The sequence below is a fragment of the Bos grunniens genome, chromosome 10 (assembly GCF_055505025.1).
Source record: "Bos grunniens cultivar Pamir isolate PY7600 chromosome 10, Bosgru_T2T1.0, whole genome shotgun sequence".
NCBI lineage: Eukaryota > Metazoa > Chordata > Mammalia > Artiodactyla > Bovidae > Bos > Bos grunniens.
Window position 1 is genome coordinate 78,618,759 of NC_141174.1, and position 26,724 is coordinate 78,645,482.

The 26,724-nt window shown below is 42.0% G+C and overlaps 1 pseudogene across 1 annotated transcript; it reads left to right on the forward strand.

The window, feature by feature from the left end:
• The first annotated feature begins 6,475 nt into the window (after positions 1-6,475).
• Positions 6,476-16,316, forward strand: LOC147365058 (uncharacterized; annotated as a pseudogene). Its single transcript, XR_015133788.1, has 4 exons — positions 6,476-6,578; positions 9,263-9,394; positions 9,528-9,870; positions 16,100-16,316. The product of XR_015133788.1 is annotated as an uncharacterized LOC147365058 (transcript).
• The last annotated feature ends 10,408 nt before the right edge of the window (positions 16,317-26,724 follow it).

A 26,724-nucleotide genomic window follows, 5' to 3' on the forward strand; every position in this document is an offset into this window, starting at 1 on the left:
AACTCCCAGGAACATTGTTAATGGATGACTGTGTGATCTGGAAGGTAGTCTCTGGTTTTAATAATTCAGACTAGGATTGTATGTCTTGCTGAGATACACCTGCAGACACTCCATCTTCAGTGACTAGGAGCTTTATTCTCTCTTCCCTTGACTTTTCCATCCCTATGGCTGCTACAGCAATGCTGCTACCTAGGTAAGTTCCAGGAGGAGAGTTTTCTGACAAGATAATCCTTCTGTCAATGGCCCTGTGGGTCAGAGCAGTCCAGTTGGTAAATGTTGCAGGCATGATGTGTATTGTTTGTATTCAAACAGGGCACAGGATATTCTCTTTGCCAATAATAACGTCACCTCAGGGGAAATTTATTCATCAGTCAGTCATATTTCTGATATATGGAAAAAGTGTTTATGTACTCTTACAATAAGCTATCTTTGGAGTGGAGTGAGTTTTTCACCTGCTCCAAGAAACTAGGAGAAAGTATCACCCCCTCCCAAAGCAGGAACGCCTCCCCACTCCTCTGCTCCTGAGCAGGAATGTGGAGCCACTTGGGTCAGTGCTCTGCATCTCTGCTACAATTGGGCCCATTGCACAGAGTTTACCCTCTGCATCTCTGCAGGCTGAACTCCTGTCTGCAATTTCAGGACCAGACTTTCTGTAAGGACAGTGGAAGACACAGAAGGAGAAGAGATATATGTTTTATTTCTGGGCAGTCTAGGAGATGTGGCATAAACACTGAATCATTGTCATTTAAAAATTTATAGGCACAACTATAAAAATGCAGAATTTAATAGTTATAATGGTTTTAATATTCCTGGAGGATGTAGTCCCCATCCTTATTTAACAGGGGGTGAGGGTGGTGGATGTCTGAACACTCACCTGAAGGTAAACACAGATTTCCTCCAAACAACCTAGAATCCTGCACACTGGGTGTTGGACACCTGAGCACTGGGGCTTCAACATCTTGATAAACAGGGCATAGGAAGGGAGAGGGAGATGAAAAAACAAAACTAAATTTGAACCGTGAAAGGAAAGTATCCAAGCAGGTTTTATTCCCCTGGATGTAATTGTGTCAGCCCTCTACTTCCGGTCTGATCCCTCATTCCACATCTCTGGGTCCAGGCTAGTGGGACTACAGACAGGGCAGAGGATTTTTTTTTTTTTTAACTTGCTCCTCAGTCAACTGAAAGCAGTTTGAGATAGGAATCATGTCTGGTTTTGGTTTCCACGTTGTAGACAACTCTGTAAGTTTCCAGAATGAATGCTGGAGCCTAGGGATTCCTGAACATGCACAAAAGTTTAAGAGAACTTTGGTGATCAGCTGAGCCAGAGAGTCCTGCCAGCATGATCACTTGACTCAAGACCTTAATTTTAGGGGGAACTTTGGTCCAGGGGATAGGACTCTGCGCTCCCAATGCCGGGGGCCTGAGTTTGATCCTTGATCAGGGAACTAGATCTCACAAGCCAAAATTAAGACCCGGCACAGACAAAAACAAAAACAAAACATAACAACTCAGCAAACAGCCATGCATTAAGAAAATACCCTAATTTTAGAAAAACAGGTCTTTTTGACTGTTGATAAATTGTATGTCCATTAGCAGGTATCATTTGAAGAAGATTGCTCTTGTGTTCAACTCACTTGGTCATTGCCATTTAGAAACATTTATTTTTAATTGGAAGATCATTGGAAATCTACAGGTAAAAGGAGGACACTAGAACCCTTTCCAACACTGAACACAAACTCAAAATGGATTAATGACTTAAATGAATGCCAGAATCCATAGAACTCTTAGAGGAAAACACAGGCAGTACACTCTTTGACATATATCACAGCATGAATCTCTTTGACCCACCTCCTAGAGTATTGGAAATAAAAACAAAAATAAACAAATCGGACTTAATTCAACTAAGAGTCATAGCATTGTTCCTGGGTTGACAGCACTGCCCTGAGAGCCCATGTCAGGCAACCTCCCAGCTGTCTGTAGCTGCACCGTTGCCATGCCTTAGAATGGTGTATGTCAGCAAAGAACAATGTTTTGACTTCTCACCATAATACAGTCTTACTTTGCATAAGGCAAACCCAACCCTAGAGAAAACAAGCTATGAAATGACTGCATTAAATCTTCTTCTGGGTTCACTTCTCTAGCTGATAATTGTACAGGAAACCAGACAAATGGGCTGACAGACACTGAGCAAACAGTTCTTTCCAAAAAGATTCCTGAATCCTTAATAAAACAAACAAACAGAAGACAGATGAACACCACATACACAGGCCTCTGGAATGAAGAGTGCCAGGCTAACATATTAAGCATCTAAACTTGACATTCTAAAAATAATGCTTAGTTGAGTTAAAACAACTATGTGACAAGAAGTGAAACAATAGTGATTGTGTTTCAAGAACCAAGGTCCCTAATTAGGTTCACCTGTCCCTCACGAGGCTAAAGGGGTAAGGTTTCCGTCATCCAAGGATGGTCAAACTCCACCACCCCACTCTCCCCCCACCAACCCCTGCCTTGCTCTTATCTCTCTCTCTCTTTTTTGTCAACATTCCTCCTCTTAGGTACAGAGGTCCACAATTTTTAAATATTTCAGGATCTCCGTTCTGCTATTCTGGCTCAATCCCACAATGAGACAGCTGCACTATTTTTGGTAAATCCCTCATGCACTGGTGCCTGGAAGCTGCCTGCATGAAGTAAGCTGGGCAATGTCAGTGCTCATCTCATCTGTTTTCCTAATCTCTGTGCTACCTGATGTTCAAGGTCCAAAAATAATTTTCCAATTGGAAGATCAATTCTACCGTTATCAGTGAAAAAGAAGTCACATATTTTACTTTTATTGTGTTTTACTAATAAGTCTTTCCCGGAGAAGGAAATGGCAACCCACTCCAGTATTCTTGCCTGGAGAATCCCATGGACAGGTGAGCCTGGCAGGCTATAGTCCATAGGGTCACAAAGAGTCGGACACGACTGAAGTGACTTAGCAGCAATAAGTCTTTCCATGATAAATCAGGATAATAACATCATTTAACAACAAATCATTTGACACCTGCCTTAGATAAAATTTTCTCCACGGCATGTTGACAGAGTCAACATGAATATAACTACTTCAGAGAAATGACTTGGGTTGAGGAGGAAACACTTTCCATACAGAGGGGTCTTTCTCTGACCCATGGGAATCCTGGAGGCACCTGCAAGGAAGAAACCTCTGACTATTCCATCTAGAAATTGTAACTGGGATTTCTTGCGAAGCTAGAGATACCTGTACCATGCAAAAAGTTATGGAAGTAATAATAGAATATTTCCCTAAGCACGCTTATGTTTAGGATTCTCTTCTTACGGTCCTGTCCCATTCTCCTGTATGTACCCCACAAGCTATTATTAGGAGGAATAGGTCACACTCCACTGTGGTGCAGTTTTCACGATCACCACCAGAGGGCGGGGCTTCCTTCAGATGCGGTTGCTCATTGTATTCAGGAGCTGGTTTCACTTGCCTGCTTTGTAGCCACAAGACAGAATATTGCTACAGTACAGAAAGGGGCTCTCAGTTTCTGAGCGAGGAGCTTCTATAACATCCAGATGGAGACTAGATTTGTTAGACTGCTGTATTCCAGGGAACAAGGATCGTTTTCTTTTGCGAACATGCATTCTGCCACTCACTCAGTTCTTCTGATCATCTTAATATTCAGTAAGTAATATTTTATTCCAAATGTTAATGATTTTTCACCTTCTTATAACTATAGGTAAGTTTTACTTTTCTTCTTTGACTGAAAACTCTTTTCCTGTACATTTCTACAATAACAAAGTGATTTTCTTGTAGGAGGGACCAATGGTGACTCAGTGAACCAGACAGAAGGCCCAGTGACTGTCTCAGAGGGGGCTCTCATGACCCTGAACTGCACTTACCAGACCAGATATTCAAATCCCTATCTTTTCTGGTACGTCCAGCATCTCAACAAAGCTCCTCAACTCCTTCTGAAGGGCTTAACAGCAGACAAGAAGGTAGAGCATGAAGGTTTTCAGGCCACTCTTGTTAAGAGTGACAGCTCCTTCCACCTGCAGAAATGGGCAGTGCAAGCATCAGACTCGGCTGTGTACTACTGTGCTCTGAGTGACACAGTGAGAGAGGGCTGCGGGGGAGCTGAACACAAACCCAGAGTGCAGATGGGGCTGTGGCTGTGGGCAGCCCTGAAAAAGGGTGTTGTTTCTCTCTCCAGAGGCAGTGTCAAAGCACTTCCAGCTCTGATACTCAGAGTCAAGGACCTTGAAATTCTTGAATTGCCTTGCAGAGGAATCTGGGGCAGGACAGTGTAAAGAGGAACCTAAGCGCTTTTCTCCAGAAATGCCTGTTTTCAGCCATCCACATCCCTCCAGATGGCATAGAATCCCTTAAAGTGGCATTAACTCTTCAATGACAATTCAGAGTATATATGCTGAAATATTTCACAATGTGTTAAGGAAAATTTCAGGGTACATTGTTGATGGATGACTCTGTGATCTGGAAGCTAGTCTCTGGTCTTTGAAATTCAAGCCAAGATTGTATATTCTGCTGAGTTTCACCTGCAGACACTCCATCTTCAGGGACTGGAGCTTTATTCTCTCTTTCCTTGACTTTTCCATCCCTTCTGGTTGCTCCAGAAATGCTGCTGCCTAAGTAAGTTCTGAGAGGAGAGTTTCTGAGAAGATATTCCTTCTGTCAAGGGCCCTGTAGATCAGAGCAGCCCACTCTGTAAATATCACAGGTGTTGTGTGTATTGTTTATATTCAAACTGGGTACAGGATATTCTCTTTGCTAATAACCTCATCTCAGGGAAATAAATGCCCAAAAATGTTCAAATTACCATACAGTTGCACTCATTTCACATGCCAGTAAGATTATGCTCAAAATCCTTCAAGCTATGCCTCAGCAGTACATGAATCAAGAACTTCAGATGTACAAGTCGAGTTTAGAAAAGACAGAGGAACGAGAGCAGATCCAATATCTGCTGGATCACAGAAAAAGCAAGGGAATTAAAAATATATATACTTCTACTTCATTGACTATGCTAAAGCCTTTGACTGTGAATCACAACAAACTGTGGAAAATTCTTAAAGAGACGGGGATACCCAAGAAACCTGTATGCAGGACAAGAAGCAACAATTAGTACTGCACATGGAACAATGGACTGGTTCAAAATTGGGAAAGGAGTATGTCAAGGCTATATATTGTCACCCTGATTATTTAACTTATACGTGGAGTACATCATGTGAAATGCAGGGCTGGATGACTTATAAGCTGGAATCAGGATTGCCAGGAGAAATATTAACAGCCTCAGTGGTATGCAGATGATTCCACTCTGATGGCAGAAAGTGAAAAGAAACTAAAGAACCTCTTGAGGCAGATGAAAGAGGAGAGTGAAAAAGCTGGGTTAAAACTCACCATTAAAAAAACTAGATTACGACATCTGGTCCCGTCCTTTATGGAAAATAGATGGGGAAAATGTGGAAACAGTGACAGATTTAATTTTCTTGGGCTTCAAAATCACTGCAAATGGTGACTGCAGCCATGAAATTAAAAGATGCTTGCTCCTTGGAAGAAAAGCTATGACCAACTTAGCATATTAAAAAGCAGAGACATTACTTTACCCACAAAGGTCCATATAGTCAGAGGTATGGTTTTCCCAGTAATCATGTATGGATGTGAGAGTTGGACCATAAAGAAGACTGAGTGCCAAAGAATTGATGCTTTCTAGCTGTGGTGTTGGAGAAGACTCTTGAGAGTCCCTTGGATTGCAAGGAGATCAAAGAAGTCAATCCTAAAGGATATCAACCCTACATATTCATTGAAAGGACTTATGTTGAAGCTGAAGTTCCAATATTTTGGCCACCTGATGTGAAGAACCGATTTACTGGAGAAGACCCTGATGCTGGGAAAGATTGAGGGCAAGAAGATAAGGAGGTGACAGAGGATGAGATGGTTGGATGGCATCACTGACTCAATGGACATGAGTTTAGCAAACTCTGGGAGATAGTAAAGGACAGGGAAGGACACACAACACCTGCAATATTTAGACAGTGAGCTGCTCTGACCCACAGGGCCCTTCAGAAGGAATATCTTGTCAGGAAGCTCTCCTTTTGGAACTTAGTTAGGCAGCAGCATTTCTGGAGCAACCAGAAGGGATGGAAAAGTCAAGAAAAGAGAGAATAAAGCTCCCGACATGCAGGAGTTCATGGGGTCGTAAGGAGTCAGACATGACCTAGGGACCGAACAGCAACAAAAACAGGGGAAATTAATTCATCAATCAGTCATATTTTAGACACAGGGAAAAAGTGTTTATGTACTCTTATAATAAGCTATCTTGGCAGCAGAGTAAGCTTTTTAACCTGCTCAAGAAACTAGGAGAAAGTATCACCCCCTGCCGAAGCAGGAACATCTCCCCACTCCTCTGCTCATGAGCAGGATGTGGAGCCACTTGGGTCAGTGCTCCACGTCTCTGATACAATCATGCCCATTGCACAGAGAATCCCCTCTGCATCTCTGCAGGCTGAATTCTTGTCTGCAACTTTGAGGAGCAGACTTTCTGGAAGGACAGTGGTGGACACAGCAGGTGGGAAGAGATGTATGTTTTACTGCTCGGCAGTCTGTGAGATGTGGCCAGGACACCGAATCATTGTCATTTCAAAATTTATAGGCGTGTGTGAGTTGCTAAGTGGTGTCTGACTCTTTGCGACCCCGTGGACTGTAGCCCAATAAGCCCATGGAGTTTTCCAGGCAAGAATACTAGAGTAGGTTGCTATTCCCTTCTCCAGGGGATCTTTCTGTCCCAAGGATTGAACACTCATCTCCTCAATTGGCAGGCAGATTCTTTATCACTTAGCACCCGGGAAGCCAAATTTATTGGCACAACTATTTAAATGCAGAGTTTAGTAGTTATAGTCGTTTTATGGTCTTGTCAGATGTACTCACCATCATCACTTAGGGTGAATCTGGACACCCACCTGAAGGTAAGCACTGCCTTCCTCCCTGACATCCTAGAGTCCTGCACACTGGGTGCTGGCCACTGAGCACTGGGGGTTCACATCTTAATAAAGAGGCCACAGAAATGGAGAGGGAGATGAAAGAACAAAAATAAATCTTAATGGTGGGGAAATAAAGTATTCTAGCAGGTTTTATTTCCCTAGTGGTAACTGCATCAGTTCTCTGCTTTCGGTCTGATGCCTCATTTCATGTATTGGGGTCCAGGCTAGTAGGAGTACAGACAGGGCATAGGAGAGATATATATATATATATATATATATTTTTTTTTTTTTTTGCTCAGCTGCTCCTCAATCAACTGAAAGCAATTTAAGGTAGGAATTGTGTCTGATTTTGGTTTCCACATTGTAGAAAACCCTGTAAATTTCCAGAATGAATGCTGGAAGCTAGGGATTCCTGAAAATGCACAAGAGTTTAAGAGAATCTAGGTGATCTGCTGAGCCAGTCTTACCTGCACAATAACTTCAACTCAAGATTCTAATTTTAGGTGGAGGGTTGGTTCAGTGACTGGGACTCTGCATTCACATTGCAGGAGGCCCAGGTTCGATCCCTGGTCAGAGAACTGGATCCCACACGCCTAAACTAAGACTTGGTGCTGACAAAAAGCAAACGAACAGCTCAGCAAACAGATGTGCATTTAAATGATCCCAGTTTTGGTAAGAACTAACAAAGTTCATTTTAACTGGTGAGAAAATCTCAGTAGGTGAAAAAGGCACATTTGAAGAAGAGTGTTCTTTTCAACTGACTTAGTCACAGTCATTGTTACTGGATTGACAACATTGAGTACCCGTGTAAGCAACCTCACAGCTGTCTGCAGACACAAAGTCCCCATGCCTTAAAATGGCTTATGTCACCAAAGAACAACCTTTTGACTTCTTACCATATTATAGTTAGACTTTGCATAAAGTAAACCCTATCCTGGAGAAAAGAACATGAAATGAAATGACCCCATTAAATCTTCTGCTGGGTTCGCTTCACTGGCACAAATAACTGCACAAGAAACTAGACAAACAGGCTGACAGACACTGAGCCGACAGTTCTTTCCACTGAATCCCTAATAAAACAAACAAACAAACAGAAGACAGATCAATACCACACACGCACCTCAGGAATGAAGAGTGCCTGGCTAATACATTAAGCATCTAAACTTGACATTCTAAAAAAAATACTTGGTTGAATTAAAACAACTATGTGACAAGAGGTAAAAAGATGTTTCAAGAAACAGGTTACCTAAGTAAGGCCACCTGTCCCTCATGAGGCTAAAGGTGTAAGGTTGCCGTCATCCAAGGATGGTCCAAATCCCCCCACCCCCAACTCTCCCCCTCAACCCCTGCCTTGCGCTTATCTCTCTCTCTCTCTTTTTTTTTGTCAACATTCCTCCTCTCAGGTACAGAGGTCCACAATTTTTAGGTATTTCAGGACCTCCGTTCTCCTATCCTGTCTCAACCCCACAGTGAGACAGCTGCACTATTTTTGGTAAATCCCTCATGCACTGGTGCCTGGAAGCTGCCTGCATGAAGTAAGCTGGGCAATGTCAGTGCTCATCTCATCTGTTTCCTTATCTCTGTGCTACCTGATGTTCAAGGTCCAAAAATAGTTTTCCAACGGGAAGATCAACTCTACCATTATCAGCGAAAAAGAAGTCACATATTTTACTTTTATTGTGTTTTACAAATATATCTTTCCATGATAAATCAGGATAATAACCTTAGCATTTAACTACACATTATTTGACATCTGCCTTAGATAAAATTTTCTCCACGGCATGTTGACAGAGTCATATGCATATACTACAACATGCATATAACTACTTCAGAGAGATGACTTGGGGAGAGGAGGAGCACTTTCCATACAGAGGGATCCTTCTCTGACCCATGGGAATCAGAGACACATGCAAGGAAGAAACCTCTGACTATTCCATCTGGAAAGTGTAACTGGGATTTCTTGCGAAGCTAGAGATACCTGTACCATGCAAAAAATTATGGACGTAATAATAGAATATTTCCCTAAGCACGCTTATGTTTAGGATTCTCTTCTTAGGGTCCTGTCCCATTCTCCTGTTTGTACCCCACAACCTATTATCAGGAGGAATAGGTCAGACCGCACTGTGGTGCAGTTTTCACGATCACCACCGGAGGGCGGGGCTTCCTTCAGATGCGGTTCCTCATTGTATTCAGGAGCTGGTTTCACTTGCCTGCTTTGTAGCCACAAGACAGAATATTGCTGCAGTACAGAAAGGGACTCCCAGTTTCTGAGCGAGGAGCTTCTATAACATCCAGTTGGAGACTAGATTTGTTAGACTGCTGTATTCCAGGAAACAAGGACCGTTTTCTTTTGCAAACATGCATTCTGCCACTCACTCAGTTCTTCTGATCATCTTCATATTCAGTAAGTAATATTTTATTCCAAATGTTAATGATTTTTCACTTTCTTATAATTATGGGTAAGCTTTATTTTTCTTCTCTGACTGAAAAACTCCTCTTCTGTACCTTTCTACCATAACAAAGTGATTTTCTTGTAGGAGGGACCAATGGTGACTCAGTGAACCAGACAGAAGGCCCAGTGACTGTCTCAGAGGGGGCTCTCCTGACCCTGAACTGCACTTACCAGACCAGATTTTCAAATCCCTATCTTTTCTGGTACATCCAGCATCTCAACAAAGCTCCTCAACTCCTCCTGAAGGGCTCGATGACAGACCAGAAGCCAAAGAGTGAAGGTTTTCAGGCCACTCTTGTTAAGAGTGACAGCTCCTTCCACCTGCAGAAACAGGCAGTGCAAGCCTCAGACTCGGCTGTGTACTACTGTGCTCTGAGTGACACAGTGAGAGAGGGCTGTGGGGGAGCTGAACACAAACCCAGAGTGCAGATGGGGCTCTGGCTGTGGGCAGCCCTGGAAAGGGTTGTTGTTTCTCTCTCCAGTGGGCTATGCTAGAGGTCTTGTCAAAGCACTTCCAGGTCTGCTCCTCAGAACCAAGGACCTATGAATTCTTGGGTTGCCCTACAGAGAGGAATCTGGAGCAGGACAGTGCAAAATGGAACCTAAGCGCTTTTCTCCAGAAATGCCTGTTTTCAGCCCATTGACATCCCCCTAGATAGAATCCTTTAAAGTGGCATTAACTCTTCAATGACAATTCAGATTATATATGCTGAAGTATTTCACAATGTGTTAAGGAAAATTCCAGGGCACATTGTTGATGGATGACTCTGTGACCTGGAAGCTAGTCTCTGGTTTTAAAATTCAGGCCATGATTGTGTATCCTGCTGAGTTTCACCTGCAGACACTACATCTTCAGGGACTGGAGCTTTATTCTCTCTTTCCTTGACTTTTCCATCCCTTCTGGTTGCTCCAGAAATGCTACTGCCTAAGTAAGTTCCAGGAGGAGAATTACTGAGAAGATATTCCTTCTGTCAAGGGCCCTGTGGATCAGAGCAGCCCACTCTGTAAATATCACAGGTGTTGTGTGTATTGTTTATATTCAAACTGGGTACAGGATATTCTATTTGCTAATAACCTCATCTCAGGGAAAGAATGCCAAAGAATGTTCAAATTAGCATACAATTGCACTCATTTCACATGCTAGCAAATTATGCTCAAAATCCTTCAAGCTATGCTTCAGCAGTACATGAACCATGAACTTCAGATGTACAAGCTGAGTTTAGAAAGGCAGAGGAACCAGAGATCAAATTACCAACACCGGCTGGATCACAGAAAAAAGCAAGGGAATTAAAAAAAATCTACTTCTGTTTCATTCACTATGCTAAAGCCTTTGACTGTGTGGATCACAACAAACTGTGGAAAATTCTTAAAGAAAAGGGAATACCCAAGAAACCTGTATGCAGGACAAGAAGCAAGGGTTAGTACTGCACATGGAACAAAGGACTGGTTCAAATTTGGAAAAAGAGTACTTCAAGGCTATATGTTGTCACCCTGCTTATTTAACTTATATGCAGAGTACACCATGCGAAATGCTGGGCTGGATGATTCACAAGCTGGAATCAAGTTTGAGAGGAGGAGTATTAACAATCTCAGATATGCAGATGGTACCACTCTAATGGCAGAAAGTGAAGAGAAACTAAAGAGCCTCTTGATGAGGGTGAAAGAGGAGAATGAAAAAGCTGGATTAAAACTCAACATTCAAAAAACAGATCATGGCATCCAGTCCCATCACTTTATGGCAAATAGATGGGGAAAAAGTGGAAACAATGACAGATCTTATTTTCTTGGGTTCCAAAGTCACTGCAGATGGTGAGTGAGGCCATGAAATTAAAAGACGCTTGATCCTTGGAAGAAAAGACGTGACAAACCTAGACAGTGTATTAAAAAGCAGAGACATTACTTTACCGACAAAGGTCCCCGTAGTCAGAGCTATGGTTTACCCAGTAATCATGTATGGATATGAGAGTTGGACCATAAAGAAGGCTAAGCAGCAATCTTGAATCTGGAATTCTGATGCAGTTACCACCAGCAGAATAAAACCTGCTAGAATACTGAAACTGAAGCTCCAATTCTTTGGCCACCTGATTGCGAGGAACCGATTCACTGGAGAAGACCCTGATGATGGGAAAGATTGAGGGCAAGATGATAAGAAGGTGACAGAGGATAAGATGGTTGGATGGCATCACTGACTCAATGGACCTGAGTTTGAGCAAACTCTGGGAGATAGTGAAGGACAGGGAAGCAGGATGTGCTGCAGTTCCTGGGGTCGTAAAGAGTCAGACATGATCTAGGGACTGAACAACAGCAAAAGCAGGGAAAATTAATTCATCAGTCAGTCATATTTCAGACACGTGGGAGAAGTATTTATGTACCCTTACAATAAGCTATCTCGGCAGTGGAGTGGGCTTTTCACCTGCTCAAGAGACTAGGAGAAATTACCACCCACTCACCAAGCAGGAACATCTCCACACTCCTCTGCTCATGAGCAGGAATGTGGAACCACTGTGTTCACTGCTCTGTGTCTCTGCTACAATCGTGCCCATTGCACAGAGAGCCCCCTCATCTTTTCAGGCTGAACTCCTGCCTGCACCTTCCATGAGCAGACTTTCGGGAAGGACAGTGGTGGGCACAGCAGGTGGGAAGATATGAATGTTTACTGCTGGGCAGTCTGTGAGATGTGGCCAGGATATGGAATCATTGTCATTTCATAATTTATAGGCATGTGTGTATTGTGTCCGGTGCTCAGTTGCTAAGTGGTGTCCGACTCTTTGCAATCTTGTGGATTGTAGCCCACCAGGCTCCTCTGCCTGTGGAATTTTCCAGGCAAGAATACTGGAGTGGGTTGCTATTTTCTCCTCCAGGGGATCTTCCTGAGCCAGGGATTGAACCCTCATCTCCTCAATTGGCAGGCAGATTCTTCACTGCTGAGCTACTGGGGAAAACCAATTTATAGACACAACTACTTAAATGCAGAGTTTAATAGTTATAGTAGTTTTATGGTCTTGGCAGATGTAGTCACCATTGTCACTTAGGGTGAATCTGGACACCCACCTGAAGTAAGCACTGCCTTCCTCCCTGACATCCTAGAGTCCTGCACACTGGGTGCTGGCCACCTGAGCACTGGGGGCTCACATCTTAATAAAGAGGCCACAGAAATGGAGAGGGAGATGAAGGAACAGAAATAAATCTTAATGGTGGGGAAATAAAGTATTCTAGCAGGTTTTATTTCCCTGGTGGTAACTGCATCAGCTCTCTACTTCCAGCCTGATTCATTTCACATATTGGGGTTCAGGATAGTGGAAGTACAGACAGGGCATAGGATTTTTTTTTTTTTTTTTGCTTACCTGCTTCTCAATCAACTGAAAGCAATTTGAGGTAGGAATTGTATCTGATTTTGGTTTCCACATTGCAGACAACCCTGTAAATTTCCAGAATGAATGCTGGAAGCTAGGGATTACTGAAAATGCACAGGAGTTTAAGAGAATCTAGGTGATTTGCTGAGCCAGAGTCCTGCCAGCATGATAACTTCAACTCAAGATTCTAATTTTAGGGGGAGCATTGGTTCAGTGACTGGGGCTCTGCACTCACATTGCAGGAGGCCCAGGTTTGAACCCTGGTCAGGGAACTAGATCCCACAAGCCTAAACTAAGACCTGGCGCAGACAAAAAACAAACAAAAAGAACAGCTCAGCAAACAGATGTGCATTTAAATGATCCCAGTTTTGGTAAGAACTAACAAAGTTCATTTTAACTGGTGAGAAAATCTCAGTAGGTGAAAAAGGCACATTTGAAAAAGACTGTTCTTGAGTTCAACTGACTTAGTCACAGCCATTGTTACTGGATTGACAACGCTGCCCTGAGAGCCCGTGTAAGGCACCTCACAGCTATCTGCAGCCACATGTTCCCATGCCTTAAAATGGTTTATGTCAGCAAAGAACAATGGCAACAATTCTTACCATAATATAGTCAGACTTTGCATAAAATAAACCCTATCCTAGAGAAAAGAACAAGCTATGAAATGACCCCATTAAATCTTCTGCTGGGTTCACTTCACTGGCACAAATAATTGCACAAGAAACTATGCAAACAGGCTGACAGACACTGAGCCAACAGTTCTTTCCATTGAGATCCCTGAATCCCTAAAAAAACAAACAAACAAACAGAAGACAGATCGATGCTACACACACCTCAGAAATGAAGAGTGCCCGACTAACATACTAACTATCTAAACCTGACATTCTAAAAAAAAAAAAATACTTAGTTGAATTAAAGCAAGAATGTGACAAGAGATAAAAAGATGTTTCAAGAACCAGGTTACATAAGTAAGTTCTCATGAGGCTAGAGGTGTAAGGTGGCTTGTCATCCAAGTAGGGTCCAGGGCCCCAAAGGAGGCCCCTTCAGGGAGGTTTACCAAACTCATGGAGTCTTCTCTCTTTACTTACAGATCAGTACTCAGTCCAAGATTCACAGTGATGCCTCTCCCCACCTCTTTCCCCTCATCTCTCTCCCTCTCTCTCTTTTGCCCTCATCCCTCCTCTCTGGTCCACTGGTCCACAAAATTCTAGGTTCCTCAGGATCCCCAAAATATTATTCCATCTCACAGTGAGACAGTTGGGCCATTTTTGTTAAATCCCTCATGCACTGGTGCCTAGAAGCTGCCTCCGTGAAGAGAGCTGGGTGATGTCCTGGCTCATCTCACCTGTTTTCCTTATCTCTGTGCCACCCAATGTCCAAGATCCACAACTTGTTTCATATATTTTGTCCAGTTTTATAGTTGGAAGACCAACTCTACCTTTATCAGTAAAAAGAAGTAATAGCAATTTATTTTTTAATTTTACAAATATGACATTTTATGATGGGTAGGGATAATAACCTACTCATTCAACAACACATTAGATGAGATCTGCCTTAAATGATCTGGTGGCTCAGATGTGTAAAGAGTCCACCTGCAATGCAGGAGATGCTGGAGACTCTGGCTCAATCCTTATGTTGGGAAGATCCCCTGGAGGAGGGCATGGCAAGCCACTCTAGTATTCTTGCCTGGAAATCCCATGGACAGAGGAACCTGGCAGGCTATGCTCTCTAGGGCCACAAGAGTCAGACACAACTGAGCAGCTGAGCAGAGCACGAGGAGCAGGGGTAGTTACTGCTCACTCAACTGCACATTATTTGAGGCCTGACTGAGATGATGTTTCCAACATTATGCAACATTCCAACATTTCAACAGCATGTGGGCTGTGTCTTGGGGATGAATAGAGCGAATTCAGGTGAAGGTCTAAGGAGAGGAGGGAGTACTTTCCATGCAGAGGGGGCCTTTCCTGACCCATGGGAATCATGGAGGCATATGGAAAGAAGAAACCCTCTGACCATTCCTCCTAAACATTGTTAACTGGCATTATTTGCAAAGCTAGAGATGCCATACCACACAGAAAATGATGGATGTAATAATGGAACGTTTCCCAAAGCATGTTTGTGTCCTGCCCCAGTCTCCTGTGTGTACCCCACAAACTGTCATCAGGAGGACTAGGTCAGGAGCAGGTCAGGATGAGGACAGTGAAAAAGCTGGCTTTAAACTAAGCATTCAAAAACTAAGATCATGGCATCCCTCCCATCACTCCATGGCAAATAGATGATGAAACAATGGAAACAGTGACAGACTTTATTTTCTAGGCCTCCAAAATCACTGCGAATGGTGACTGCAGACATGAAATTAAAAGACCCTTACTCCTTGGAAGAAAAGCTATGACAAACCTAGACAGAATATTAAAAAGCAGAGACATTATTTTGGTGACAAAGATCCATATACTCAAACCTATGGTTTTTCCTGTAGTCATGTATAGATGTGAGAGTTGGACCAAAAAGAAAGCTGAGAGCCAAAGAATTGATGCTTTTGAACTGTGGTCTTCAAAAGAGAGACCCTGGGACTGCAAGGAGATCAAACCAGTCAGTCCTAAAAGAAATCAGTTCTGAATATTCACTGGAAGGACTGATGCTGAGGTTGAAGCTCCAATACTTTGGACACCTGATGCAAAGAGCCGACTCGTTGGAAAAGACCCTGATGCTGGGAAAGATTGAAGGCAGGAGGAGAAGGGGATGACAGAAGATGAGATGGTTGGATGGCATCACCGACTCAATGGACATGGCTTTGAGTAAGCTTCGGGAGCTGGTGTTGGACAAGGAAGCCTGGCCTGCTGCTGTCCATTGGGTCGCAAAGAGTTGGACACGACTGAGCAACCGAACTGAACTGAGATCAGATATGACTGTGGTGTAATCTTTAAGATCACCACCAGAGAGCGGGGCTTCCTTCAGATGCGGTTCCTCATTGTATTCAGGAGCTGGTTTGACTTGCCTACTCTGTAGCCACAAGACAGATGACTGCAGCTATGCAGAAAGGGGTTCCCAGTTTCTGAGTGAGGAGCTTCTGTAACATCCAGCCGGAGACTAACTTTGTTAGCTTTGATGTTTCTAGAGAACGAGGACTGTTGCCAGAATGTTTTCTGCCACTCGCTCAGTTCTTGTCATCTGCTTAATACTTGGTAAGTTGCATTTTGTCCTAAAATGATTTTTCATTTTCCTATGATAACAGGTAAGTTTTATTTTTCTTCTCTGGCTGAAAACTCCTCCTGTACATTTCTACTATAACAAAGTGATTCTCTTGTAGGAGGGACCAATGGTGACTCAGTGAACCAGACAGAAGGCCCAGTGACTCTCTCAGAGGGGGCTCTCCTGACCCTGAACTGCACTTACCAGACCAGATTTTCAAATCCCTATCTTTTCTGGTACGTCCAGCATCTCAACAAAGCTCCTCAACTCCTTCTGAAGGGCTTAACAGCAGACAAGAAGGTAGAGCATGAAGGTTTTCAGGCCACTCTTAAGAGTGACAGCTTCTTCCACCTGCAGAAACGGGCAGTGCAAGCATCAGAGTCGGCTGTGTACTACTGTGCTCTGAGTGACACAGTGAGAGAGGGCTGCAGGGGAGCTGAGCACAAACCCAAGGGGAGCAGGAGGCTGAAGGCAGGAAGAGGTATATTCTCTCCTTGATCAGAGTTTAGTTTACATTTAGTTTTTCAGGAAAACCAATCAAACTCAGGTCTAATCCTAGAAACCCAGGAGGTTGGGAATTGCTCTACAGGGATAATAGGGTGGATGTCAGTCTTAAAGAAGACCCAAGCTCCAATCCCCAGAAGCACCCCTGTTCAGCCAGAAAGATTCCTCTCTTCTCTAGACTGACTTAAAAAAAAAATCTATTCTCCTCATAATGTAGGATGGATATTAGATGCCACAGAATTAATAATTTATTTAGAGAAAAGAAATAGATGATTAAAACCTGCACCACCTGAATCATAATCATAAACCAACACAGAGGCACCAAGCAAATCACATACCAGCCTGCATGTGGCTGAGACGTAACGCTGTTGAGGGGCTGTTTTCAGTGAAAGCCTTTGAACTGGAGGTGCTGCAGCAGTGGGATGAAAAAGCATTTGTGACTTTTGAGTGGCTATGTTTCTTTTATTATTTATTTGTTTATTTTGTTTTTGCTTCAGCTGGGTCTTTGTTCTTGAACTTGGGTTCTCTCCAGTTGCAGTGAGTGGAGGTCACTCTTCACTGCAGTGCATGGGCTTCTCAGTGCGGTGGCTTCTCGTTGCAGAGCACAGGTTCCAGGCGCACGGGCTTCAGTAATGGCGGCGCACGGGCTCAGAAGTTGTGGCACGCAGCCTCTAGGGCTACATTTCTGATATAAGGAAATAAGAAGGCATGGTCTGGTGAGCTTGTCCTCATTTTGACTGTAGGGTGGATATTTAAAAGCAAGATTATTTTAGCACACATTATTGATTACTGTTAGACACATAAAGCTGGACAAATTTTGTCCACCCGGAAACTTGCTATGATTGCATTAAACAGACAAGGAACTTTATCTAGAATAAATTTCCCCAGAAACCCATGCCTTGGAATGTAGGAAGGAAAGTTATGATGATTGAGAGTAAAGTTTTATCTTCCTGTATGAAAGAAAAGCTTGCGAGCTTATTTCACTGTAGATTTGGGCTGCAGATCCCTTCTCCCAAAAAGGAGCTATACAAAAATGGGTGACTATTTGTTCTCAGAGGTCACTGTAATCATAATAAATTGTTTTTGTCACAAAACGTATGTCTATCCTAGATGCATTGACTGAATATGCATGCAGCCCTGATGTAACTGTTGTTAATTTAATTACAGCATGGCAACCCACTCCAGTATTCTCGCATGGAGAATCCCATGGACAGAAGAGCCTGGTGGGCTACAGTCCATGGAGTCACAAATTGTCAGATATGACCAAGTGACTTTCAAGTCTAAATAGGCAGGTTACAATCACCAACCACATCCACAAGCCATGGCGTGACACAGGCAAACTGATATCAGCCAGTTACATTTCCTGTTCTGATGCAGAAGCATCTCACAGCTCAGTCACTGTGCATATGCCCTGGCAGGCACAGGTCAGGCATCTCGACCTGAATTTGAGAGAGAACACAGAGCATTTCACTCAGAGGAAGAACGTCCAGCATGGGGCTCCCTGGCCTGCTCAGAGCTGTCATAGCCTCTGTCTGCCTTGGTAAGGCTGGTAAGGATGACCGCAAACAGACTCAGCTCTGCTCAGCTCCCATGTGTAGAGGTAGGGCAGGTTATTATTGTCTTTTGGGGTTTAGGAGAGTTGGTTAACTGGCAGAGGAATTAGAAAGAACTCTTAATCCTCTGTTTTTTCTTTGAAGCCCTCTGAGTTCCACCAGGAGAATCAGCCTCTTCCTTTCTGTCTCTCTTTCTCTCTCACATATATATATATATAATTTTTTTTTCTTCTCTCTAGGATCCATCATGGCCCAGAAAGTAACTCAAAATCAGTCAGAAATTTCTGTGCTGGAGAAGGAGGATGTAACCTTGAACTGTGCATATGAAGCTAATAGCTATACTTATTGTTTATTCTGGTACAAGCAACCACAAAGTGGGGAAATTATTTTCCTTATTAATCAGGACTCTTACAATGAGCTGAATACAACAAAAGATCCATATTTTTTGAACTTCCAGAAAGCAACGAGTTCCATCAGCCTCACCATCTCAGACTCACAGCTCGAGGACTCAGCTGTGTATTTCTGTGCTCTGAGAGACCACAGTGATGCCGCTGCCTGAGGGAGCCCCACAGAAACCTCAGATGTCAACATGTGGAGTCCTCCAGCATGAACACCTTAGTGAGATTCTCGGTAAGGTCAGGAAAAGGTAGCGGGGTTAGAAGTGAAAACCTCACTGTAAGGAAAATGCTATCTTTGGCTCAGAGCACATATCTCAAAGTGTCATTCATCAAAAATACCTTTATCTTCAATTCTTTATCTTGTAGAAGATCGTTTGCCAACATTTTTTTTAAAAACTTTTAAATAGTGATTTTTTTTAAAGTATGAAATTTGGCTTTAAAAAATTCAATAGTATCTGACTAAATCTGCACCTGAGTTGTCAGAGTTTTAGGTTCACTGCACAAATATTTATGCATTGCTAAGTCTGGCCATCTGGAGAAGGCAATGGCACCCCACTCCAGTACTCTTGCCTGGAAAATCCCACGGACGGAGGAGCCTGGTAGGCTGCAGACCATGGGGTCGCGAAGAGTTGGACACGACTGAGCGACTTCACTTTCACTTTTCTCTTTCATGCATTGGAGAAGGAAATGGCAACCCACTCCAGTGTTCTTGCCTGGAGAATCCCAGGGACGGGGGAGCCTGGTGGGCTGCGGTCTATGGGGTCGCACAGAGTCGGACAAGATTGAAGCGACTTAGCAGCAAGTCTGGCCATCATTGTGGATCTGAAATATCTCTGAAAGGACACTTTTTGGACCCTCCCTGTGCCCTGCCTCACTTGTGCCGTGAATGACTTGAAATGATGTGCATAGTGTATAGTGCATATATGAAATAGTGCATAGTGTAGTGCATAGTTCCCACAGATCTTCACCCCAAGGAGAAATGAAATCCTACAGTTTGCTCAGAACTAACCTCATCACCTGGTCACATTCCCTATGTGTGATTACAAAGTTATGTATGTTTAATGTAGAAAATAGAATATGCAAAGAAGGAATGCTAAAAACAAAATAACTCACCAATTTTACTAGTCAAAAAAACTCTATTAGAGATTCATACCTTAAAGGATATTTCTAGTCTGAATTTTTACCTGACAGTATATTGTGAAATAATTATTTCACAACATTATTTACAGGTCAACATCACACATACTAATGATGATATTCCAATGTGTGATTTTATCATACTTTTGGGCTAATTCCATTTTACTAGTTTTTTACATTGTTTTACTCACTGTAGTAAACAATACTGGAATAAACACAAAGGTATTTGGTGGTTTTCCTGATGACTCCCAGGAGTTTAATAAGAGTTTACCATTAAATCTTTCTGATGTGGCTCCCTGCTCATTTCTGTGACCCTGGAGAATAGAGCATTTTCACTCTGCAATTACTAAACAGTCACATTTTCCTTGTTTCACAAAATTCTTTTATACGAAGGCTTTGCTTTATACTTTAGTCCCAGTTAACTCCAGATGGCTTCAATTTTGGATGTCTGCACCACGTGTGCAGAGTAGTTGTCATACAACATTCTAAAGAGTTCAGTCTCTGCACTATTGCTGTGATATTAGGTGGGAATTAATCTCGTGGGTTTGCTTTCATCTGGAATTCCAAAAAGGAAGATACTCTTCCTCATGTAAGGATTTTCTATCCCTATTGTACAAATAACAATGATCCCAATAAAGAGCAACTTTCCAGAAAAGAAACAATAAATGTGTGTGTGCGCATGTGTGTAAAGGAGAGAGAGAGATGAGAGAGAGAGACAATAGACTTACATAGCCAAGTCATCAAGTAATTAACTAGTTAAAAGAGTTGAATTTTGTAAAACGTATTGGAAAGAAGGAAATAATCTAGAGATCAACTTTTAATGAAGAAAATAGATGTAAGCAGTTTCAAGGAATAAATCAAACATGTGAAAGAAGAAAAATGTATCCTAGAATTAATTCTTTGCAATCCCATGGACCGTAGCCCACCAGGCTCCTCTGTCCATGGGATTTCCCAGGCAAGGATACTGGAGTGGATTGCCATTTCTTTCTCCAGGGTATCTTCCCGACCCAGGGATTGAACTCGCATCTCTTGCATTGGCAGTCAGATTCTTTACCACAGTAAGTGAGAGAAGTTGTCATTGCAACCTAATGTGAGCTTCAAAATCCTCCAGACTCCAGGGGAATATTTCAAACTCTCTGAGTCAATCCTTTGAATCTCCTCTAACTTGAGGATGATTGAAAAAAAAACATATCACCACAGCTTCACTTTTTTCTCTTTTGTTTTTAATATTTTTAAAATTTATTTGGCTGTGCCAGCTCTTAGTTGCAGCACATGGGATCTAATTTTCTGTCTGGGGTCAAACCCAGGTCCCGAGCATTGGGAGTTCAGTGTCTTAGCCACTGTACCACCTGTGAAGTCCCTATGTATTCTAACTCTTTAGTGAATTATCAGTTTTCTCATATATCATTATTGTGCAGAATAGGCTAAGGAAAGTTAAAAAGTGGGCTTATAAATGTTTTGCAAGTGTCTTCAAGCTTGTATTATAGTCTCTCTTCATGTGTTCTCATGTATTGCAGGCTGTCTTCAAAGCCCAAGACAAAAGGGATGTTGCAATTAATATTCTTTTATGTATCTACATCTATATCTATAATTATGTATTGTATTTTTCAGTAGCTCAGTCATGTCCGACTCTTTGTGACCCAGTGGACTGCAGAACACCAGGCTTCCCTGTCCTTTACTATCTCCCAGAGCTCTCAATGTCCCCTTACTCAGTGATGCCATCCAACCATCATCCCCTTCTCCTTCAAACTTTCCCAGCATCAGGGTCTTTTCCAGTGAGTCGGTTCTTTGCATCAAGTGGCCAAAGTATTGGAGCTTCAGCTTCAGCATCAATCCTTCCAATGAATATTCAGGACTTATTTCCTTCAGGATGGACTGGTTTGATCTCCTTGCAGTCCAAGGTACTCTCAAGAGTCTTCCCCAACACCACACTTCAAAAGCATCAATCCTTCGGCACTCAGCCTTCTTTATGGTCCAACTCTCACATCCATACATGACTACTGGAAAAACCATAGGTTTGACTATATGGGCCTTTGTTGGCAAAGTAATGTCTTTGTTATGACTATAACTGTGAGCTCCACAGGGTCAGGAAATGTGAATGCATTGTACATTACACAGTACATAGCACATAGTGGTTACACATCAAATATTGGTTGACTGAAGAAGAATAATTCCTAAAATCAACAGATATAGAGCTTCTACCCTTTGGATGCTGTTAGGTAATTGCAGATCTACTATTTCTTGCAGTTCATTTCTCATCACCTTAAGAATACTTCTGTTTATATGTGTCATAAGTTCCCTTTCTGTTTGAACAGATTTTCTTCATATGGTACTATTTTCAGGCTTGCAATTAAATTAAATGGTCTCCCTCCTGTTGGCATAGACAGAGCCATCTTAATCACCTGAGTGAGTCTATAGTAAGATATATAGACTTGTTCTCTTGTAAACTTGGAAGTCCCTCTTATCAGTGATTCTTCTAGGGTTCAGCCAACGTTAATGTACCCCTGTATTATCTCTTTTCTGCTTTCATCTCTAGACTTTTTAATCTGTGAACTTTAGCCTCAAATATTTACTTGCTGTGGCTAAAGATATGGATCCTATTAAGCTAAGGATGGTAGTGGGCAAGGAGGGAGCAGTGGTCCAGACTGAAAGAAAGTCATAGCTACCTTAGTTCCCTTTGAGTCCCAATACTTTCCCTTTCCATCCTAGTTTCTAGGGTTCAAAGGAAATGACCCTTGTGTAACAGGTGTTCTCCATACACTAGATATTGACCATGAGTACAACTGGATGGTGTCAAACTATCTGTTTCTATTTACCTTTACCATTGCCATGATTTTTTCTGCTTCTTTGTATATTTTTTCTTTCAAATCTAAAGACCTAGTTTAGGGATAAATACTCCTACCACTGGGAGTCCTAGCCTAAGACAGGAAAAATGCCTTGTGTGTTTTTCTAGTTTCTGTTTTCAAGGGCTGATTTATTTTGATCAAGAAAAATTTTAAGCTCCTGGATTCACGAGCCTTAAGAAAATTTTTACAAAGTGTTATCCTCAATTGTAATATTTGTATTAAAAAATTGGTATTTAAAAGACTCTGCCCTTGGTACAGTAGAAAGAAGAATCACTACATCCTTGGAGAAATGAGCTGTTTGACCTTGGAATGCTGTCTGTGAAAACAAGGTCCATGGAAGCCTGTAATTTTCTCAAAAAGTAATAACATAAAGAGGGAATTTTCATTCTTTGGACAATTTTTAAAAAGTATTCTCTTCAAGAAACACATGCTCAATTATAGGAAAGAAGTTATGGACAATAAAGGAGATTTTGACTTTAGCTCAGTTTGATGACTTAAAGATTGAGAGGCATTTTTCTCAGAGAACTTTAAAGTTAAAGAAATGTGAATGCTAGAAGAGATTACAGTTATCTTCAATCATAAGACAGATGTAACCATTTTCTGAATCTATACTAGAAAGCATTGCCCTATAATACATGATAGAGGATTTCAGAGGTGATGAATAGAGAAGGGCTTGGCTTTTTACTACAGTTTTAAGTTTACTCTTTAGGTAGAGAAATCACAGTAAGTATAAAAAAGGAAAGTCATAGGCTCAAAGAACAAATTTTTTTCTTCACTCTCCTATGAGAAGTCTTCAGTCCACATTTTGGTTATGTTGCTTTGAACTTGTTACTTGATAACAACAAATAGGTGAAAGCTGAAACAATGATGATGACACAGCCCTTTAAAAAATATTAAAAAATATATACCTTATAAAAGTTAACTCAAAATGGATCATGGGCTTAAATTTAACATATAAAGCCATGCAACTCTTAAAAAATAACATAAGATAAAAAACTTCAGGCTTGCAGCTAAGTAAATCTTAGATTTGACACTAAAAGCATGATACACTCACACACACATGCACACACCAAACTGAATCAAAATTAAAAACCTTTTCCTCTGTAAAAGACCCTGTGAAAATATGAAAAGATAAGTTACAGAACTGGGGGTGAAAGTGAAAGTTGCTCAGTCGTGTCCAACTCTTGGCGACCCCTTGGACTACACAGTCCATGGAATTCTCCAGGCCAGAATACTGGAGTGGGTAGCCTTTCCCTTCTCCAGTAGATCTTCCCAACCCAGGGATCGAACCTAGGTCTCCCGCATTGCAGGTGGATTCTTTACCAACCGAGCTACGAGGGAAGAAAATGGGGAATGGATTCGAACAGGTGTATCACCAAAGAGGGGGTATGCAGATTGCAAATCAGCACCTGAAAGATGTCCAACAATATTAGCCGTCAGAGAAATGCAAATTAAAGCCACAGTGAAATATCACTACACAAATCTCAGTGGGACTAAAATAAAAAATAGTGATAACACTAAATTCTGGCAAACATGTGGGAAAAATGTAATCATTCACAAATTGCTGATGAAGATATAAAATGACACGGGCATTCTGGAAAATAGCTTGGCAGTTTCTCGTGAAACTAAACATGCAATCGCACATTTGGACACTTATTCTAAATAAATAAAAGATTTTATTCACATAAAAACTTGCACCTGAATATTCGTAACAGCTTTATTCACAGCAGCCAAAATGTGGAAACAACCCAGTGTCCCTCAGGTGTTACCGGCTAAGCAAACTGTGGTGCATCTATACAATGGAATACTATTCAGAAATAAAAAGACCAACAAGTTGGACACATACAGTGTGTGTACTACTTATGCTAAGTGAAAAAAACTCACTGGTTACTTCTATATAATTCCATTTCTAGGGCATTGTTGTTGTTTAGTCGATAAGTCATGCCTGACTCTTTGCAATCCCATGGACTCCCGCCAGGATCCTCTCTCCAAGAGATTTCCCAGGCAAGAATACTGGAGTGGATTGCCATTTCCTTCTCCAGAGGCTCTTCCTGACCCAAGGAGTAAGGCTGCATTTCCTGCATTGGCAGGCATATTCTTTTACCATTGAGCCACCAGGGAAGCCACTCTATGACATTACTAAACAACAAAATTGTATGGATGAAGAACAGATTAGTAATTGTCTGGGGTTAATGATTAGGGAAGGGGGTCAGTGTGGCTACAAAGGTGCGCATGGCCTAGGGAAACCTTGTTATGATGAAACAGTTGTGTATCTTGATTGTGGTGATGAACCTATACATGTGATATACATGAATACATGAATCTGTACGTGTGTAAATTGAATAGAGCTACACACACACACACACACACACACACACACACACACACGACTACATGCAAAACTGGGGAAATCTAAAAATTGAAACCTGTGGATTTTACTAAAGTTAATTTCCTGGTGTAGACACCATGGAGGAGACCGGGTAAAGAGTACACAGAGCCTCCTTGTACATTTTTGGAAACTTCCATGAATCTATAGTGATTTCAAATTAAAAGTATTTTAAAAATTACATACAATTTTCAAAAAGTTCGCAACTGTAAATCATCTCTTGAGCTTCGTTACACATCCCTCATCCAGCTCGTGGATTCATTTAGTGTCTATTCTACAAAGAGCTCCTGCATTTATCTTGCAGTTATCTTTCTCATCTTCTTTCTGAGATACACATTCAGAAATAAAGTAAAGCTGCCTTCTAAATATGATTGTAAGAGAGCTGCTAAGTGTGGTTAAAATGAATTAAATCAAAGGATGATAAAATGGATATGTTAGTTCAGTGACTTTTAAATCACTTGGAAATTACCAAATTTTCAAATAAAAAGTCCAAGAACAACAAACTCCAAACACTGTTAGTGTATGAACTTCTGTGCTGCTTATTCTTTCTTGTCACTGAGTGGGTAAAGGATAAGGTGACATCAAAACAGTGCAGCTGAGAGCTGATGCTCTTTTTCCGCATTGAAGCTAATGGGGTTGGGGCAGAGTGTGCCATTCAGACAAGTCTTAAGAAGCTCCTATAAATGGTGGTCAACTCCACAACAGAGACACACTTTCAGTGACAAAATCCAACGGGGTGTCATAGAACCAGGCACATTAAGCAATGCTAGTTTTGCTCTACTTATCTTCTGCTACCCACTCTGCCCTGTGACTTTCTGACCTGTCTGATATCTGTATTGGAAAGCTCTTCTTTCCTTCTGCCATGGTCGCCTGTTGTGTTCTCCCAAGATCTATCAAGTTCTTGATCCTGAGTTTTAGTTATGCTTGGTCCCTGAAGCCAGGCATAAAATTATTTGAAGAAATGGATTTCTTAACTTATATTCCCAATTCTCTGTCAAAGAGGTTTCCAGTCAGATGCACAACTATTCTATCCCTCTGCTTCTCTCAGCACTCTAGTCTTTTTAAGGTCTCACCTGCTGAGATTCTTGTGTACCGTAGAGGGAAACACAATCCATTACACCAATGCCACTGCTACTGAGTCCCTTCAGTCGTGTCCGACTCTGTGCGACCCCGTGGACTGTAGCCTGCCAAGCTCCTCTGTCCATGGGATTCTCCAGGCAAGAATATGGGAGTGGACTGCCATGCCCTCCTTCAGGGGACCTTCCCGACCCAGGGACTGAACCCATGTCTTTTGCACCTCTTGCACTGGCAGATGGGTTCTTTACCAGTAGTGCCACCTGGTAAGCCCCATTACACTGATGCTTGGGCTCAATTCCTATAACCCTTGGTAGCAATTTAGCTTTAAAGTACATTCAAGGAACAATGACATGATTAAAATTGCAGGCAGAGAAGGCTTTTCTGATTACTGCGTTAGACCTTCTATGCACTGTGGCCACCAACATAAAAGATGTCCTTCCCTCAATATTTGTCTTTGTGGGTGGCATAGTTGGTCCTGTGAGATGTTTGTGTTTGCAACCACCAGGTGGCAGTGATTCCATTCCTTTCATTTTTCCAGTGCCTTAAAAGTCAAAAGCATGACAGCTACAGAGGATTTGCTTATGATTGGCTGAGCCCTGAACAGAAAGGCTCTCCTGTGCATTAGAGAACTAAGACACAGGAGCAGGTCCTCAGGGAAGAAGATTTGGAATCATTAAGATTGCATCAAAAGTGAGATGGCAGGATGGAGAACATGCTGGAATGTGCATTCATAGTCTTGTGGCTTCAGCTTGCATGTAAGTTGCAGGTTAAGAGATGAGACCCTACGGGCACATTTTCCCAAAGACGGGGAGGAGAGAGAGAGGAGTTTAGACACTACT